Here is a 15152-nt window from a genome sequence, read left to right as displayed (position 1 = left end):
GGTGTTGAGATGGGTGTAACAATAACTAAAGAAAGTTACATGTGTTGAGATGGATGTAACAATAACTAAAGAAAAGTTTACGTGTTGAGATGGGTGTAACAATAACTGAAGAAAGTTACATGTGTTGAGATGGGTGTAACAATAACTAAAGAAAGTTACATGTGTTGAGATGGATGTAAACAATAACTGAAGAAAGTTACGTGCTGAGAGGTAAATAAATAACTAAAGAAAGTTACATGTGTGTTGAGATGGGTGTAACAATAACCAAAGAAAGTTACATGTGTTGAGATGGGTGTAACAATAACTAAAGAAAAGTTACATGTGTTGGAGGGGATAGTGTAACAAACAAAGAAAAGTTACATGTGTTGAGATGGGTGTAACAATAACCAAAGAAAGTTACATGTGTTGAGATAAATAAAATAACTAAAAGAAAGTTACATGTGTTGAGATGGGTGTAACAATAACTAAAGAAAGTTACATGTGTTGAGATGGGTGTAACAATAACTAAAGAAAGTTACATGTGTTGAGATGGGTGTAACAATAACTAAAAGAAAGGTTACATGTGTTGAGATGGGTGTAACAATAACCAAAGAAAGTTACATGTGGAGATGGGTGTAACAATAACTAAAGAAAGTTACATGTGTTGAGATGGGTGTAACAATAACTGAAGAAAGTTATGATGTGTTGAGATGGTGTAACAATAACTAAAGAAAGCGAGATGGGTGTAACAATAACCAAAGAAGTTACATGTTTGAGATGGTAATAACTAAAGAAAGTTATGTGTTGAGATGGAATGTAATGAAGAAAGAAGGAATAAATAACAAAGAAAGGTGAAACAATAATAAAGAAAGTTACATGTGTTGAGATGGGTGTAACAATAACCAAAGAAAGTTACATGTGTTGAGATGGTGTAACAATAACTAAAGAAAGTTAGATATGTTGAGATGGGTGTAACAATAACTGAAGAAAGTTACATGTGTTGAGATGGGTGTAACAATAACTAAAGAAAGTTAGATATGTCTTAACAATCATTGAATAAAGTTACATACGTCTCAGCACATAATGAAAAAGTGCATGCGTCGCAACAATCTTAAAGAAGGTAACATATGTCTTAACACATAATGAAAAAAATGGCATACGTCTTAACACAGGTTCAGCAAAATAAAATTACTGGCCAAAATAAAAAACACATTACTTTTTCATTTTTCCATGAAATCATTCAGCTAGAAGTAAAATCTATTTAGAACTGTTTTGATACATTTGTACTACACAACATCAGTTCTGTTATTTACTTTTACGGATTTCTCACGCTCTAGATAAATATGTACAAACAGAAATAAAAATAAAACTCGATGTTGTTCAAAACTTGAAACAGTGCTGTTGTGTAAGATAATATGAACTTTAGTTTCCATTTATTTATAATTATACTATATTATATTAAACACTTTTAACAGTGCTGTTGTGTAAGATAATATGAACTTTAGTTTCCATGTATTTATAATTATACTATACTATATTAAACACTGTTAACAGTGCTGCTGCTTCAGACAGAGCACATTTTTGCCCATGTTTATGTTACGGTATGTTTAGAATGATTACTTCTGGAGATGAAACTTAACCCAGTTTGCCATCTCGAGGGCTCCATTGAGGTGACTCGTTTTAGGTAAAGGGCGCGTGAAAATGACCACAGGAAATCGGTTAATTAAAAAGGAAAACATATATTTATACTTTGGAATCTATGCAACCAGAAACGACCAATCTTTACGATATTCAACACGCACATAGTTTAGGATAGTTAATGATTTAGAAACATAATCGTCGCCAAGTCGCTCAGCGAGTCTGACTAGTTTGTGTACTTACTTTATCAGTTCTACGAATCTATACTTGCGGCTTGTTAATATAAAGACGACGGGAATCCAGAAATCTTCCTGGATCTGTTTTGATTTGGTTGACGCTAGATGACAAAACTATTCCTACTGTTCTGTCTATACAGAGAAATCATCATAGAACTTGGCAGCTGTGGTTAAGAGTTTAATATATAACACGTTAATGTTCAGTTTTCTCTCCCTCTAGGAAGAGTTGGATACATTAAAACCTGTGTCTTCTAAAAGTGAAAAGAACACTTTTATACAAACCACAACATTTAACTTTTCATATGTCAGTTACAAAACAAAACTAAAACTTACATGCTGCAAAACAAAACTAAAACTTACATGTTCGCCGAAAATTATAATTATTGGCTTTCTCCTGCTCTTACTCGTAGTAAGAAAATTAGAACCATCTGGTGCTTACATTAGAAACTTCCCTTATGCGTTCAACAATTGTGGTTAAAGGAACTTCATTAGATAAACGTCTCTGGGTGATCAATCACAAAATGACGTAATTTTTAGCTAAATTACGTGTTTCCGCGAAGCTTGAGTGCACGACATATTAGAGCTAATTAGATTGTCTCCGTATGGTGACGATAAAGAATTTACCAACTTCTAACATTACTTACCCCTAATTTCTCTTTGTTCCAGATGTAATTAAGCTGAAAAAAACAACACAAGAAAAGTAAAATGAGAGAAAAATGGATTATACACCAATGGCCTCAGTAAAATGATTTTCTTTGAGACACACTGTTTGGTACTGATAAGGCAGTGTGATTGCTATCTTTGTTTTACATACAGTTACAAAGGGAGGCATTTCTGTAAAACCGTCACTAATTCTACATTGATAGACTAAATAAAGCAATTAGACAAAGGCGACCACCACCGCCGATAATGAGACACATTAGTCGAATAACGGGACTTGTTACTTTTAAAACACATCCACAGCCTCAAATAATGGAACAGAAGTTTCGATAGATCTTCGTCTGAGTAATTCGAGACGTTAACCACTAAGCCACGCCCGACCTAACGACCTGTTTCAAAGGTGTATCGCAAAGAAAATGTCCCTTTATCGAAACTCTAACTGTAGCGTTGTAAATCCGAAGACTGACCGCAGTCCCAGAGGGTGACTTATTAAAAGAAAAGTGTTACTTAAATTACTTTATTATAGTTACGAAAGACACAAAAAGTTCAACTTCTCTGTTTGGCCTCCGCTGGTACAGCGGTGAAGTCTATGGATCTACAACGCTAAAATCAGCGGTTTGATCCCCTCAGTGAGCTCAGCAGACAGCCCGATGTGGCTTTGTTATAACAAAACACACACAGACTTCTGTTCTACACACTACAGTAAAGTTTCACTGAAAATACAAATAGCGTTTGAAGCTAAGTTTTATAAGAGTTTAGTATTGGATTCTCGTCACACTAAACATGCTCGTCCTTTCAGTCGTGGAAGTATTATTATACAATGTTCAGTGACATTATTCATTGGCAAAAGAGTAGCCTAAATGTTGGCGGTGGGTGGTGATGAGTAGCTGTCTTTTCTCTAGCCTCACACTGCTAAATTAGGAACGGCTGGCATAGATAAACCTCGTATTACTTTGCGCGAAATTTAAAAACAAAGAAACTTAGTGTTGAAAACATTAACGATAAGATAGGTTATATGTTCAAGCACGTAAATTTCTCTTTTTGGAGCGTCCGAGTGGCATAGCGATATGTCTGCGGACTCACAACTGTAGAAACTGGGTTTCGATACCCATTGTGGGCAGAACATAGATATCCCATTGTGTAGCTGTGTGCTTAACCTAAATAAGCGATCCTTTTTAGAATTTTGGCGAAAAGATAAACAAGGGCTGTCTGTGCTCTGCTTACCATTAGTTCGAAACCCAGGTTTTAGCACTATAAATTTACAGATTTACAGCTGAGCCAATGGTAGATCTTTCCGAAATGATATACAAGAGGAAGGCAGTTAATGAACAACACGACGTTAATTCATTGGCTGCTATTATCTCCCAAATAACTGTCACTTTTATATCGCACCTACAGATTCAAAGTACACATGGTCACAAATCACACACGATATGTCGTATTTATTCATTTTGAAAATTGAGAACATTTTAAAAAGTTCAAGAAATTTCTCTTTTCAAGATTTTTTCTCAATTCCTTTTCAATATACTTATTATTCTGGTCCATAATTTCTTTGTAACATTTTTGCAAAAAAATAACCTTTCTAAGACAAAACACTTCAATTAACTATCATTTTTTATTCATTGTTATATGGTCTGGACATGGTTGATGTCAGATTTCTGGTGTTTTATGGTCTGGACATGGTTGATGTCAGATGTCTGGTGTTTTTTGGTCTGGACATGGTTGATGTCAGATTTCTGGTGTTATATGGTCTGGACATGGCTGATGTCAGATTTCTGGTGTTTTTTGGTCTGGACATGGCTGATGTCAGATTGCCAGTGTTATATGGTACCGGTTTGGAACTTTAATTTGCTTTTAATAGCTCTGTGTACTTGTGTTCTACAAGTTTCTAGCAGTGTTACCGCCAACTCTTGAGCTACTCTTTATGAACGAATAGTGGGATTGACCATCACAATATAATGTTCCACGGTTGAAAGACAAGCACATGTTCGTTGTGACGGGACTAAGACACTAACTATCCACAATACATGATTAAGTGAGAGGTTAGGCTTTTAATTTCAGATTTTACAACAAACCAACCTATGAAATTATTCAGTGACAAAAGTAGTAACAAATATTAATTATACTTATACACGCGCCTTGATGCCCTTTAGGTTCTAAAGTGACAATTTGAGGTTTTCCAGCTTTCTAGTTAACCCTAACGTAATACTAACCTATTGACCAGTTGATGTGAACGAGATGACGTAACTCCAGCAACGTCATTCGTAAGGAATTCATCTATTGGCCATGTTTGACTTCACGAGGGGTAAACATGATTAATTTAATTTCTGTTTACTCACACACACTTATTCTCTTTAATTTTAAACACATATATGATAAATATTTAAATAACTCAAAAGGTATGCGTTCTTTCATCTTCTGGATTTTTAAAGATGTATGACAAACAATTCATTTTTTCCAACATATACATATACGTGTAAGAACTGGATAGAAGACCACTAAATACCGCACTTGAATAGGGTCATAAATCTATAACGTTTAAATGAAACATGTTATTAAGAAAGGTCAGGGAAACACGAGCTGCTAAATGTTTGTATGAAATGGTTTCTAAAGAATAAAAAATTCAGACAAAATGGAATGTAAGTAATAACTAAGCTCCCACTGATCGCGGTCTGCGTTTCTTAAGATGGTAACTGGCAAAATTGTAAAGTTATTCGAAACGGATTTTCATTCTCACAGTTATGTTCTGTATTCTTCACAACTCTTCTTCTCCGTTTCGTTTTGACTTCAAAACGCGAGTCGTAACGACAAGTATAAGAAAGTTAATATTTACATTGTTTTAGTACGAGGTTCCACAATGGGCTATCTAGTCTCTGTGTAATAAATGGAATCGAACCTTAGATTTTAGCTTTGTACTTCCGCAAACGTACATTGAGACTTTCTCTTCACGAAAGTGTAATAATAATAATAATATATAATAATAAATAATAAAGATGTAAAATAAATAATAAAGAAATATTGTGTCTTTAATTCTGAGTAATTGTTCAATCAATATTATAAAACTCAAAAAACAGTGCTGAGATTTCATGAATAAAATATGTTTTAAAAAATCTTAAATGTTTTAAATTAAATTGTATTTATGAGAAGATGTTTTATTTTGAAGCATTTTATGAAGTATCATTTACACTTTCATATCAGAACATTTTAGCTCAGTTCTTTTACCAGTTAGCGCTACCTGGTGTCTATAATTACAGGCATATATTTTTTGAGAAAATAATACTGATATAGTTAAGTAAATTAAATTAAAACAAAATTAAAAGGAAAGGCATTGTTAACAAACACGTCCCTCACTAGTACACAAGTAAGTATACGGATTTCCAAACCTATAATCAGGGGTTGGATTCTCCTCAGTGGACTCAGCAGATAGCAGGTGACTTGGCTATAAATGAAAACTCACTCACTCGTAGAGAAACAGCAAATCCAAACATATGACCAATTGTTATAACCAAAAACAAGGTAGCTCGTACGCTGGGAACGTTTTCAACAGTGCAGTGTATTTAGTTTTGTTTTGGGTTATGAAAAATAGATGTACATATATATAATGTGAACTGATTAACAAAAATCTACTGTATACAGAAAATCAATTGTAAATTTGAGTTATCCAGACAAAAATCTGATTCGTGATGGAACAATACTCCTGAGTGAGCAAGTTAAAATAAACGTGGTGATATATCCGTTAGTTTTAACACATATACGTGTTTACGCTGCTGCGAGGACCCACGTATTTTGTTGAAGAAATAAATATTGTTATGCACATAACACTACTTCCCTCACTTTCACAAGTTTATTTTTATAGTACTAAATACGGCTCCGTCAAGTACGTTATTTCTATAACATTGCAACCCCAGGTTTATCAAATAGGTGTTGTAGTCTATTTCATTAACTTTCTGTATATCACTGTGACGTAAATTACAAGACTGAACTTTGTATGAAGTGATTACAGGAGGAGAAATACGTTGATACTTACGTTCAAAGTAAATAGTCATTTGTATACTCACCCAAGAAAGTTAGTCAAAGACTAACATCATTTAATACCCTGTTAACCTGAAGATGACCTAAGAAGGTCGAAACGTTGTTCTCTGATTCATTGGCAAAAGTGTTAATACCCATACCAATCATTCTGAGATATATTTTTATTTTAAGTTGGTTTCTCGTCATTTGGAATTTAATTCCTGAGTAAACTGTACCAGCGTTATATATATATAACGAATATATATATATATATATATATGCGATAAAACAAAATGTAAAAAATCATGTATTGAAGTAAAATGTATCTGAGGACGGCCGGTATGAATACTAACACTTACTTACAAAAGCAACATAGTTCTCTGCGTTATAAGTAAATTTGGTTCGTTTTGAATTTTGCGCAAATCAACACGAGGGCTATCTGCGCGAGCCGTCCCTAATTTAGTAGTGTAAGACTAGCGGGAGGGCAGCTAGTTATCACCGCCACCGCCAACCGTTTGGCTACTTTTTAACCAACGAATAGTGGGATCGACCTTCACATTTTAACGCCTCCACGGTTCAAAGGGAGAGTATGTTTGGTGTGACGAGGATTCGAACTCGCAACCCTCGGATTACGTCAGTAGTAAGTGTTAATACCCATACCAGCTAGTTTGTTCAATAATAAGTGTTAATACCCATACCAGCTAGTTTGTTCAGCCAACTCAGACTTTACTGATTTCCCACTGACTTATTTCTGACCTGTATTTTATTAAGACCAAAGAACAAAAGAAACAAAACAAAAACGAGTTGGTTTTAAAAACTGTTTTTCTTTATGTATTTCGCCACTGTTTTGTTTCAGTTAAAAGTTCGACAATGTGGAAATTCTACCAACTATTTATAGACGACTAATAGGACGACAAACATGTTCAGTAACAAACATTTAATCCTAGAACGTTTCGGAACATACCTACTCCATCTGCAGTAAGTTATATTATACATGGTAAAATATTAGGTACAGAAATATTATACATTCTATAACAGTAATTAAAATACATAATGAAAATGTGAAATAAATTGAGAGAAAATCAGATAAACAGAGAATAGAAAATATATAATGATATTATAGAAGTTTTTGGAACAGACTTAATTGTAATGAGGTTATGTTGTTATTTAAAGTTAGGAGTTCATAAACTTTATTTAACTAAAAGTTCATTATTTGAAGATCTGGATGATATCAATTTGAAATTCATAATTCAGACTGGTTGGCTGGTGTTTTGACCATATGTGTGAATCATTGAGTCTGGTGAATATTTTGTTACCAGTTATGTTTGATATTCCCATACGTTCGTAGCTGTAACTGGTGTATAGTTTTGTTACTGTTGTTGTCATTGTTATTTAATCGTAATGTTGACTTGTGTAAGTATAAAATAAGCCTATCAAAATATCTTATTCAGGTAGCATAAAACAGAATATCAAATAATCAACTGTACCTCGCGTGCTTTTTTATCGTACTAATTCACCAGAAAGACAGTCCGTAGTACCAAAGTACTCTCTGACTGTTACTAATTGTCACGAAGCCTGATTCGTCCACATTTTACCATGGATAAACTCGATACAAGCTGCTATAAACCCAGTAAATGTACCTTTCTCTTCCCACTGTCCCAGATTTATAAAAATGATAACGTTACCTAGCAACACAGAATTTAAAATATAATAAATTAGCAGATGCTTATTGAAACAATTCAGCATTAATTTTCCTGAAAATAGTGATGAGTAGATATAAAATGTGTAGTAAATATAATCCCTTGGAGCAGAATATGTATCCAATATGATTGTCTAGTGGGCCCTTTACAACCGTCTTTTGTCTTTCCATGTGTTACTTCAGTAAGGAAAGTTGAATTTCGTTTGTTTTTAAGTAGACGAGACAGACTGTAATACATTGCTGGCAAACATTTTGTTGTTTTTTTCTTTTTATGCAATGGGTGCATCTAGTGCAATAGAGCGCTCAGCTTCGCTAAGTAGCCTCGGTGATAGTTTTGCTGGACGCCGCCGTTCCTTATTATTGAACTGAGCGCAAGAAAAACTCGGTATCGAAATAAGCACTTTTTGGCAGTTGTTATTTCTATTAGTATAAAAGTGGAGATTTTCAGCTGAAGTTAAACTGATTTATTCAACACAGTACAATAAAATCATACGTGTACCAAACAGCAACATGAAATATAAATATACATAGACTGAACACCAATAAATATATATATTTAAACACGTTCCTCTCTCTCTACGTTTTTACCGTTTATTCTTTTATCTTCAAAATAGTTCTTTCTATCAGTCGACAAAACAAGTCCATAAAAAGAAACATCTTGTACTCATAATAAGTTTTCATCATATTGATCGTTCAGTACATATGAAGACCGATGGATCATTGTTGATACCGGTATGAAATTTTAGGAATAAAAAAAACGAATACTTTACCTGTAGTGTACTTTTGAAAAAAAACAACATTCTGATGTACAACGTTTCGCTATGATTAACTGTTCAGAGTATACATAGTGTGGCAAACAGACATCTGATTATTGTGTATATAATAGGATATAATACAAAATTTGTTAGTTTATAACTTCCACACGAAACAAGCCAACGGGCTGCAAACCAGGAACCACAGGATTCAAAGGCCGAGCATGCTAATACAAGGTCACACTTGGCCCAAGGATATAATGAAGAAATTGGTGACCGCACTCTTTTCTCATAGTTTCATAACCATCCCATCATGTTATTTTCGTTTTCTCTCCTGGTGATTTCTTCACCCTTAATAAAACGGAAAGAAACGATAACCAGCGAGGTCTTGACCCGATGCTGATGTAACGTTATGAGATAATTAAGTGAGAAGATTTTTTAATACTATATCCCTGTATTAGATCAAAAGCTGATACCTACCCTCATTAATCACTCCCTTAAGAAACGAAACCTGCCAGGATTTCTGAGTTCTCTCTCCGTAGGGGTGTTTATAGTTGGAACGCACACTAGTTAACAGAGCCATCTGCTGGAAGAACATTCCAATTTGTTTCGCAAACAAGAAAGTGTCGTTGTATATTTACTTTAACATAACCCTTAGACTTTTATGCACGTGGTATAATTCATCTCGTCAATTGGCTGTTAAAGTTATTCACCATAAATTGGACTTTACGATAACAGGGAACGCTACACACGTCTTTCTCTTACAAATGATCGGTAATGAATTCGTAAAAATTATGGAAAGTTTATTAGAAATAAACATTAAAAAAAAAAGAACATTATCTGGTGTAGATAAACGACCAGTTCACGTGTTTTGTTTGTTAATTCGCTAAACGACCGTATCCTAGCGTGATTATTCAGAACTATTTTTCTCTTTTGTTTTTAATCACGACTGTATAAGTCTGTACACAATGTAAATGTATAGTACACGAGAAGTGTAATAGATTAAAAAGTTCTCACAACCGTTACATATGTTCTGTTTATAGTTCTAGTAAAATAATGTGTTAATATCCGTTGTGTAACCACAATGAGACATTCATTTCGACGAGAAGGGAAGGCCATCAGTACTGACTTATTTTCAAGATAAATAGAGTTGGTGTGTTTGTACCATGTATTACTAGTACAGCTGTTACTATGGTGTACGGTGACATTAACAATGTAAAGGGTTAACTGTTCAGTACAATGTATTACTAGTACAGCTGTTACTATGGTGTACCTTGACATTAACAATGTAATGGGTTAACTGTTCAGTACAATGTAATTACTAGTACAGCTGTTACTATGGTGTACGGTGACATTAACAATGTAAAGGGTTAACTGTTCAGTACAATGTATTACTAGTACAGCTGTTACTATGGTGTACGGTGACATTAACAATGTAAAGGGTTAACTTTTCAGTACAATGTATTACTAGTATAGCTGTTACTATGGTGTACACTAACATTAACAATGTAAAAGGTTAACTTTTCAGTACAATGTATTACTAGTATAGCTGTTACTATGGTGTACACTAACATTAACAATGTAAAAGGTTAACTTTTCAGTACAATGTATTACTAGTACAGCTGTTACTATGGTGTACACTAACATTAACAATGTAAAGGTTAACTTTTCAGTACAATGTATTACTAGTATAGCTGTCAATATGGTGTACACTAACATTAACAATGTAATGAGTTAACTGTTCAGTACAATGTATTACTAGTATAGCTGTCACTATGGTGTACGCTGACATTAACAATGTAAAAGATTAAATGTTTCATTATGTATTTTCGTCACGAAAATGTGAATTTCAGTCATAGTTTGTTGGTTTGTTTTTTAATTTTGCACATAGCTATACGAGGGCTGTTTGCGATAGCCGTCTCTAATTTGTAAGTGTGAAACTACAGGGAAAGCATCTAATCATCACCACCCACCGACACTCTTTTCTTGACGAATAGTGGGATTGACCGTCACATATACCGCCTCTACGCCTGAAAATACGAGAATGTTTAGTGGGACGGGTATTTGAGCCTGGGATTCTTAAATTAGCGCCACCTGGTCATGCCGGATCCTGAATGTTTTAAATCGATTCCCTAATATTAAAACGTAAAGAATAAGATATTGAAATATTCTACTTTCTATTATTAAGCTCCAAACAAGGAATTAATGAACTGCTGAGTTATAAGGCTAAAATCCATTTCGACTTTATTTATAATTTTGTGTTTGACAAAAGCAGAAAACAGACAATTAAGTAAATGTTTCCGGTTAATATTCAGTGGAACTACTTGGTAATAAAGTAGGTTTTGTTACTATATGTTTCTTTGGTTTTTTAGGTGAAAAGTCGTAACTCGGAAAGGAGAGACGAAGATGAAAGCAGAGTTAACCATGTTGATATTTTTAAGTGTTTATTGAAAACCAAAACATTCGAATCTAGAAGTGACTATGAACAAACTGTCCCATCCAGAATGAGTTAAATTCAAACAATCTGCAGTATAATAACGTTATATATATATGTATTTAACATTCAACATTAATATTTATTTTCTAATGTATATATTTAGTCCTTTAAAAACTTTGTTACCATCTCAATGAATTATACAATCAGTTACCCCATTGATGGACTATACAATCAGTTACCCCATTGATGGACTATACAATCAGTTACTGTCTAAATGAACTTTACAATCAGTTACTGTCTAAATGAACTTTACAATCAGTTGCCACATTGATGGACTATACAATTGTTTACTGCCTCCATGAACTATACAGTCAGTTACCCCATTGATGGACTATACAGTCAGTTACCACTTGATGGACTATACAATCAGTTACTGTCTAAATGAACTTTACAATCAGTTGCCACATTGATGGACTATACAATTGTTTACTGCCTCCATGAACTATACAGTCAGTTACTTCCTCTACACAGTCGTTAATAAATGGAAGACTAACGACAATAAGGTATAGTTCTGAGAAAATAGTGAAGACGAGACAGTCATCCTTCTTTATTTTCCACCATGGCACTCAGGACAGTTGGCATCAATCTCGGCAAACCTCCCACAAAATAATAAAAATTATTACTGTCTTGTGGATCATTGTCAACCCTTTAAAAACAAAATGAGATGGAAAACATGAAGGGAACAAACAGATAAATCAATAGCCGTAAAAGATTGACTAGGTACATGACAATAAGTAAAAGAACTGGTGTTGAAGAAAGAAAGATTGTGATCTGAAAACATACGCTCCACAGGGTGACTCCTGTCATCAATATCAGCACCACTCTAAAGTGGACTGTGTCCACTTAAGTCTTCCAAGATGAAAAAGAGAGACTGCTGTCCTATAAGAGCATCAAGGTTTGAATGATAGTAGCTCTTTCCTGGAGACGAGTAGAAAGTAGTAATGATATGATCCACGGATATATGGGCAGTTACAGCCTCCAAGGGCTTATTGAGATTGCAGAAAAGGAGGATACATACTGGTCAATCACATTTTCACGAGTTCGTCCAGTTCACAACCTGTCATAAAGAAAGATTGCCTAAAGGTGACAGTATCAGCAGTTTGAGGAATGTTTTCTGTAAGAAGAGACAAGTGAAATGATAGAATTTGATCAAGACCTTAATGTTACCCAAATTATAATGAAAACCTCGACAGTTACTCCGTATTAAAGTGGCCAAAATTTTGGTGATGGAGGATTAAATGAAAACCTTTCTATTTGTAATCACGACTCTTTCGTTTTTAGAAAGAGTTATTTCAATCTTCATAGAATTTTCACTGGCTCATTGGTCAGATATCTATCATAAGAAGGAGACTATAGTGACTAAAAACGTGTTAGAATAATGGTTGTACATCTTGGGGCCAAAGAAAATTGACCCGAGCAGTCACAAGAAGAAATGTTTCTCGGAAAGATTTGTCTGCGTTCTTCCTGTGTCAGTGTAATGGAGAACAGCGATGAAACAACTTCAGGATAAGAAATGTTGTTTTCAGTACTTTGTATCTTCTTTCCATCCTCCCACTTTGAGCAAGATGGAAAGTAAGATGGTTTGAAACCATCACAACTGGTGCAGTAAGGATTCACTTGACATTCGTTGGCTCCATGACCTTTGCCGCCGCAACGAACACACATCACAGAACTACGAGTAGGTGTCTTTGAATATCTGAACCACTGACACTGGAAACAGTTGAGACAGTAAGGAATACAAGGCTGTACCTTGCAGTTTACATAATCTACCTTGATGTTGGCAGGCGGAAGTGTCGAGGTAAATGTAAATTGGTTGGCAGCATAATGCCTTCTTTAAAAGCGTAGACATGTAACAAAACACAAGCTTCTTGGCTTTAGAAACTAGTGAAGATCTATGATTCAGGATGTTTCGTAAATCTCTTCAGCAAGCATTCTTCAGGAGGAATTCAAAGTAGCATGGGGAGTAATCACAATAGGTATATCCTTAATGGTCTTGGAATCCAGGAGGATTCTACTATGTTTCGGTGAAATGTTTGAACCAAAATGTTTTCAAAATGTAGTTTTCTCTGACTCTGGAGAGCCAGCAAGATTTTTAATCGCTTATGAATTACAAAGAGAGAAATTTGTCATAAAAGTTTGTCGATAAAAATGCAAAATGAAAATACGAGGTACAGCTGCTGTTAAATGTTGTCCAAAAATACGAGGTACAGCTGCTGTTAAATGTTGTCCAAAAATACAAGGTACAGCTGCTGTTAAATGTTGTCCAAACGTAACTGTTTTCCTATAAATGTTTTTTTTGTTTTGATTACTTACTGAAGGATCCTTCAAAATAGAAAAACTTTAGTGGCCACTGACCTCACACACCTTGAAGTTCTACAAAGAGATGCACTACAGTACTAAAGCAGAGCATAGTAGACATGCTAGGGTTTCATGGGCACTATACCTAACTAAATACTACTATCAGAAACAACACCCCTTGAGAATATTCAGCACTGGTACTTGACCCTGGGGTAGCCACCTCAAGGCCATCTGTCTACAGGACTTGAAGGCTAAAGTGCTGTTGACACAAATTGACCAATCAATGACAACCCTTAACTACCAGCATCCTCTCCTGCTCACGGGTCACCAGACAGGACAAACACTTATGTGGATGTTCAGATCCTAGAGAAAGTAAACTGAAAATATAGAATCCATCCTGGGAGGTCCCCTCACCACGTATAGGAATCCACCTCAAGAGAATGATCAAAGGGAGACACAAAAGTGTATCATCCACGATTAGTATAAAAAAAATTAAGAGTAAAAAAAATTGTCCACCAGTAATGAGTGAAAAAATCAAAGGAAAACGGAAAAATCTCACCAGAGTGCGTAATGGTGTTGTTTTGTTGTTGTTGTTGTTAACTACCCACGAGCGAGTATTGAAACCAATGTTTAACGTTGAAAGTTCAAGGCTTTCTGGTGAGCCGAGGACGTATGTAATATAAAGATTAAGGAAACTCTGAAGAAATATTATGAAATTATCATATATTTAGGATTTAGTGTTGGATTAGGGGTGGGGTGAAATAATTATAAAAGTGTCTGACTGCCTGTAGATGAAACATATGGTAAAAAAAGGAAACCGAGATGTACGTCATAATCAACCGTTTTTAATAACAATAATTCACTCGGTATTCTTTCATGAATAGGTAAACATTGTCTTTCTTTTATCATCAAGTGAGATAATCTTATTAATGTATTTATTTATACGGTTGATCTGTGAAAACCACCAACTTTATTGAATCAAGTTGTGATAATTTTATCCTTGTTTTATATCATAATGAATCTCCGAACTCTTTTACCGCTGGAATCGTACTCTCGAATTTGAACGTTGTAAGCTCACATATGAAGAATATTAAACCCAAGAGAAAAATGTGATTCAAACTTACTTTATAACTTTATGTCGAAACCTACGTAAGAACTTATCTTTTATAAGTTATAAAATAAAGTTTCCACCAAGGTTAAACACAGATTCTTCATTGTGCTGACCAGTGTAATCAATGGATCCTATCTTAGAAATTCTACTATATTCCTATGAAACCCACTCTCACAGCCAGAGTGCTACGACCAGTACTTAACTCTCGTATAAATAGCCACAAGTTTCACTTCTTTTGATGCTAACAGAACAATGTTGTACAGCTTAACGC

This window comes from Tachypleus tridentatus, chromosome 2 (assembly GCF_004210375.1).
Source record: "Tachypleus tridentatus isolate NWPU-2018 chromosome 2, ASM421037v1, whole genome shotgun sequence".
Classification (NCBI taxonomy): Eukaryota; Metazoa; Arthropoda; class Merostomata; order Xiphosura; family Limulidae; genus Tachypleus; species Tachypleus tridentatus.
Note: the sequence above shows the minus strand (reverse complement) of the source record.